This window comes from Salvelinus sp. IW2-2015, unplaced genomic scaffold, assembly GCF_002910315.2.
Source record: "Salvelinus sp. IW2-2015 unplaced genomic scaffold, ASM291031v2 Un_scaffold6482, whole genome shotgun sequence".
NCBI lineage: Eukaryota > Metazoa > Chordata > Actinopteri > Salmoniformes > Salmonidae > Salvelinus > Salvelinus sp. IW2-2015.
In genome coordinates, this window is record NW_019947744.1 from 13,574 (window position 1) to 20,006 (window position 6,433).

Here is a 6,433-nt window from a genome sequence, read left to right on the forward strand (position 1 = left end):
TATATATATATATATATATATATATATATATATATAAAGTGCATTCGGAAAGTATTCAGACCACTAGACTTTTTCCACATTTTATTACGTTACAGCCTTATTCTAAAATTATTGAAAAATGTTTTTCCCCTCATCAATCTGCACACAATACCACATAATGACAAAGCAAAAACAGTTTATTTTATACTTTAGCAAAGTTATAAAAAATGAAAAGATGAAATATGACATTTACATAAGTATTCAGACCCTCAGTTCTTTGTTTTGAAGTATCTTTGGCTACAGCCTCAGGTCTTCTTGGGTATGACGCTACAAGCTTGGCACACCTGTATTTGGTGAGTTGCCCATTTTTCTCTGCAGATCCTCTCAACCTCTGTCAGATTGGATGCGGAGCGTCGCTGCACAGCTATTTTCAGGTCTCTTAGTTTTTGCTCTGACATGCACTGTCAACTGTGGGACCTTATATAGACAGGTGTGTACCTTCCAAAATATGTCCAATCATTTTAATTTACCACAGGTGGACAATCAAGTTGTAGAAACATCTCATGGATGATCAATGGAAACAGGATGCACTTGAGCTCAATTATCGAGTCTCAAAGTCAAGTTCTTCTCGCCCCCAACTGGCAAGTGTCTTCACTGACATTTTCAACCTCTCCCTGACCCAGTCTGTAATACCAACATGTTTCAAGCAGACCACCAATAGTCCCTGTGCTCAAGAACACTAAGGTGACCTGTCTAAATGACTGCCGACTCGTAGCACTCACGTCTGTAGCCATGAAGTGCTTTGAAAGGCTGGTCATGGATCACATCAACACCATTATCCCAAACACCCGAGACCCACTCCAATTTGCATACCACCCCAACAGATCCACAGATGATGCAATCTCTATTGCACTCCACACTGCCCTTTCCCATCTGGACAAAAGGAACACCTACGTGAGAATGCTATTCGTTGTCTACAGCTCAGCGTTCAACAGCTCAAAGCTCATAAACACCTTAAACTTCCCTCTTAAAAGCTCATCAAAAAGCTAAGGACCCTGGGACACCTCCCTCTGCAACTGGATCCTGGACTTCCTGACGGGCTGCCACCAGGTGGTAAGGGTAGGTAACAACACATCCGCCACGCTGATCCTCAACACTGGGGCCCCTCGGGGGTCTGTGCCTAGTCCCCTCCTGTACTCCCTGTTCACTCATGACTGCGTGGCCAGGCACGACTCCAACACCATCATTAAATTTGCCGATGACACAACAGTGGTAGGCCTGATCACCGACAACGACCAGACGGTCTAAAGGGAGGAGGTCAGAGACCCGGCCGTGTGGTGCCAGGACAACAACCTCTTCCTCAACATGATCAAGACAAAGGAGATGATTGTGGACTACAGGAAAAGGAGGGACGAGCACATCCCCATTCTTATCAACAGGGCTGTAGTGGAGCAGGTCGAGAGCTTCAAGTTCCTTGGTGTCCACATCACCAACAAACTAAAATGGTCTAAGCACACCAAGACAGTCATGAAGAGGGCACAACAAAACCTATTCCCCCTCAGGAGACTGAATAGATTTGGTATGGGTCCTCAGATCCTCAAAATATTCTACAGCTTCACCATCGAGAGCATCCTGACTGGTTGCATCACTGCCTGGTATGGCAACTGCTCGTCCTCTGACCGCAAGGCACTACAGAGGGTAGTGAGTATGGCCCAGTACATCACTGAGGCCAAGCTTCCTGCCATCCAGGACCTCTATACCAGGCGGTGTCAGAGGAAGGCCCCAAAAATTGTCAAAGACTCCAGCCACCCTAGTTATAGACTGTTCTCTCCGCTACGGCATGGCAAGCAGTACCGGAGCGCCAAGTCTAGGTCCAAGAGGCTTCTAAACAGCTTCTACCCCCAAACCATAAAACTCCTGAACATCTAATCAAATGGCTACCCAGACTATTTGCATTGCCCCCCCCCTCGTGCTGCTGCTACTCTCTGTTATTATCTATGCATAGCCACTTTAATAACTCTACCTACATGTACATACTACCTCAATTAGCTTGACTAACCGGTGACCCTGCACATTGACTCTGTACCGGTACCAACTGTATATAGCCTCCACATTGACTCTGTATATAGTACCCCCTGTATATAGCCTCCACATTGACTCTGTACCTGTACCCCCCTGTATATAGCCTCCACATTGACTCTGTACCCCCAGTCTGGTGATATGTCTGACCCTGACACGGTGACCCCAAGTCTGCGATACTAATGATCTATCCTGACCGTGACCAGTCTGTTGATAATGTCACCCTGGACCCGAGTCTGTTTGATAATGTCTGACCCGATGACCAGTGGACCCACCAAGTCTGTTGATAACTGTCTGATCCTGACCTGACCCCAGTCTTTGATAATGTCTGATCCTGACCTTGACCCCAGTCTGTTGATAATTGTTCTATCGCTGACCGTGACCCCAGTCTGTGTAATGGCTGACCCTGACCGTGACCCCAGTCTGTTGTAAATGTCGACCCTGACCGTGACCCCAGTCTGTTGATAATGTCTGAACCTGACCGTACCCCAGTCTGTTATAATGTTCTGAACCCTGACCGTGAAGCCCGATCTGTTACGAATGTCTGATCCGTGAAACCTTGAACCCCATCGGTTAGTAGAATGTTTGACCCTGAAAACCCCCAGTATGTTAGATAAGCAACCCTGACGTGAGCGCGCCAGTCTGTTGATAATGGTGATCCTGACCGTGACCCCACTCTCTGAGGTGTCTGCAGGGAGGTGGATAATGCAGCAAACAAGATTTTCGCTATTTCACACATGTACAGCAAATATAGTAACAACCACCAAATAATAATGTGCCAATCAGGTTGAGTCTGTTTTAATCCTCTCTTCTGAAAAGCCAGTTCTCTGGAAGCTTTATTGAGTCTGAGACTAGCGTTCTCATGGCAGTCTCATACGTCCTATGGCGTCTCATCATGTCTAGAGCATGGCATCTCATGACGTCCTCATGGCAAGCGTCCATCATGTCTAAATGGCAGTCTAATCAAACGTCTTCAATGAGCGAGGTCTCAAATACACTAACGTATAGAATGGCAGTCGTCATCATGTCTAAATGGCAGTCTCAATCAATTGGGTTTAAATGGGGGGGGGGGCAGTCGTTTCAGCATGTCATATCATGAAGGTGCGTCTAGGCATGTCCTCATGGCAGTCTCAGTCATGAACAAATGTGCAGTCCCATCATGTCTAAATGCAGGTCATCACGTCTTCATAGCACGTACCCGAATTAATCTATTCCAATGGCAGGTCGTACATCACGTCTGCGATGGCAGGGTCCCCATCATGTTCTAAATGGCAGGTCTTCATCATCTTCTTCATGCAGGTCCCTGTTCAGTCTAAAATGGCAGTCACATCAATGTCTATAATGCTTTCATCACGTCTCATGCACGTCTCATCATGTCTTCATGGCAGTCCCCATCATGTCTAAATGCAGGGAGTACTCATCCTGTCTAAATGGCAGTCCCATCAGTCGTTCTAAATGCAGGTCCCATCATGTCTAATGGCAGTCCTCATCATGTTAGAAATAGCAGTCCCATCATGTCTAAATGCAGGTCTCATCACGTCTTCATGGCGTCCATCATGTCTTCATGCAGGTCCCATCATGTCTAATGGCAGTCTCATCAATGTCTAAAATGGACAGGTCACATACATGTTACCTAAAATGGCCAATCCCATTACATGTCTAAATGCATGTGTGCATCATGTCTAAATGCAGGTCCCATCATGTCTAAATGGCAGGTCTCTCATTCTTCATGCGTGCTCATCACGTCTAAAAATGCAGTCTCATCATGTCTTCATGGCACGGTCTCATCATGTCCTAAAATGCAGTCCCATCATGTCTAAATGCTAGTCCCATCATGTCTAAAATGGCAGGTCCATGGCATGTCTAAATGCAGTCCATATGTCTAAGATAGCAAGTCTCATGCATTACTAAATGCAGTCCCATCATGTCTAAATGGCAGGTAAACCCCATATCAACTATGTCTAAATGCAGGTCCCATCAGTCTAAATGGCAGGTCATCGATGTCTAAATGCAGTCTCATCATGTCTAAATGGCCAGGTTCCATCATGCTAATTGGCAGGTCCCATCATTCTAATTTTGAGTGCCGCATCGATGTCTAAATAGCAGGTCCCATCATGTCTAATGCAGGTTCCATCAGTCTATAAATGCAGGTTCCCATGCACATGTCAATGCAGGTCTCATCAATGTCTTCATGGCAGGTCTTCATCATTGTACTTCATGCAGTCCCTCACGTCTTCATGCAGAGTCCCATCATGTCATAAATGCAGCGTCTCATCATGTCTTCATGGCAGGTCCATCATGTCTAAAAATGGCAGGTCTCATCATGTCTTTATGCAGTCTCATCATGTCTTATCATGGGCAGTCCATCACGTCTTTCATGCAGGTCCTATCATGTCTAAATGGCAGTCTCATCACTCTTCGAGGTTCAGGTCTCAATCATGTCTTCATGCAGGTCCATTCACGTTCATGGCAGGTCATCCATGTCTAAATGGCAGTCTCATCATGTCTTCATGCAGGTCTCATCATGTCTAAATGGCAGTCTCATATGTTCATGGCAGGTCCCAATCATGTCTAAATGGCAGGTCTCATCATGTCTCATGGCAGTCCCATCATGTCTAAATGGCAGGTTCTCATTCAACGTCTTCATGCAAGTCCACATCATGGCTTGCGATGGCAGTCCCATCAGTCTTCATGACAGTCCCAATCATGATCTAAAACTGGCAGGTCACATCAATGTCTTCAATGGGCAGGTCCCATCATGTCTTCATGGCAGTCGCCATCATGTCTAAATGGCAGTCTATCTTCTTCATGGCAGGTCCCTCACGTCTTCATGCAGGTCCCAGCATGTTCTTTCAGGCAGTCTAGTCCAGTGTCTAAAATGTGCAGGTCTCGATTTCATAGTCTTCGATGGCAGGTCCCCATCATGTCATATCATGCAGGTCTCATTCATGTCTCATGCCGTCTCTCATGTCTTCATGGCAGTCATCATGTCTTCGATGGCACGTCTCATCATTGTTCTAAATGGCAGGTCTTCATTCATGTCTAAATGGCAGTCTTCATCATTCTTCATGGCAGTCTCAATCATGGCTAAATGGCAAGTTCCATCATGTCTAAATGCAGTCTCATCATGTCTAAATGCAGTCTCATCATGTCTTAATGGCATGCGTGCATCATGTCGAAATGGCAAGGTCTCATCATGTGCTTAAGTTGCAGGCTCCCACTCAAGTGCACACTCAAAAATGGCAAGGTCCCTCATGTCTAAATGGCAGGTTCTCATCATGTTAAATGGCAGGTTCTCAGTCATGTTCTTCATGCAGTTCCATCATGTCTCATGCAGTCCCATCAGGTCTAAATGCAGTCTCATCAGGTCCTCATGCAGTCCCATCATTCTCTAAATGCCATCCCATCATGTCAAATGCAGGTTCCCATCACGTCTAAATGCAGGGGTCCCATCATGTCTAATATTGTGCAGTTCTCATGTCTAAATGGCATGTCCATCATGTCTAAAGTGCAGGTCCATCACGTCTAACTGCAGGTCCCATCATGTCTAAAATGGCAAGTCTCATCCATGTTCCTGCATGGCAGTCTCATTCATGTCTAAATGCATCCATCATGTCTAAATGGCAGGTCTCATCATGTCTAAAATGGCAGTCCCAGATTCATGTTAATGGCAGTCTCATTCATGTCGTTGAATATGGCAGTTCTGCATCCCAGTCTAAATGGCCAGGAGATCTCACATAAGTCCTAAAAATGCAGTCTCATCATGTCTAAATGGCAGTCTCAGTACGTCTTCATGGCATCCAGAAAGTCTCCCTTCACGCCTATGGAGAGAAGTCGTGTCAATCCAGATTGCTAACTCTGATAACCCCGAAGTCACTCCTCCCAATAAATCAAATTGTATTTAGTCAACATGCGCCGAATACAAACAGGACCATTACAGTGAAATGCTTATACTGACAAGCCCTTAACCAAACATGCAGTTTAAAAAATACGAATAAGAATAAGCAATAAAAAGAACAAGTTAATTAAAGAGCACCGGAAAATAACCAATATATCCAGGGGTACCAGTCAGAGTCCAATTGAGATCTATATTACAGGGGTAGCCGTACAGAGTCAATGTGGAGGCTATATACAGGTGGTAACCGGAATCAACAACACAATGTGGCAGGCTATATACAGCGCGGTACAGGTACGAGTCAATGTGGAGGCTATATACAGGGTTTACCGTACAGATGTCAATGTGGGGCTATATACAGGGGTACGTACAGAGTCAATGTGGAGCTAATACAGGGTTACCGTACAGAGTCAATGTGGAGCTATATACAGGAGGTCCGGTACAGAGTCAATTGTGGACTAATGTATTACAGGGTATGGA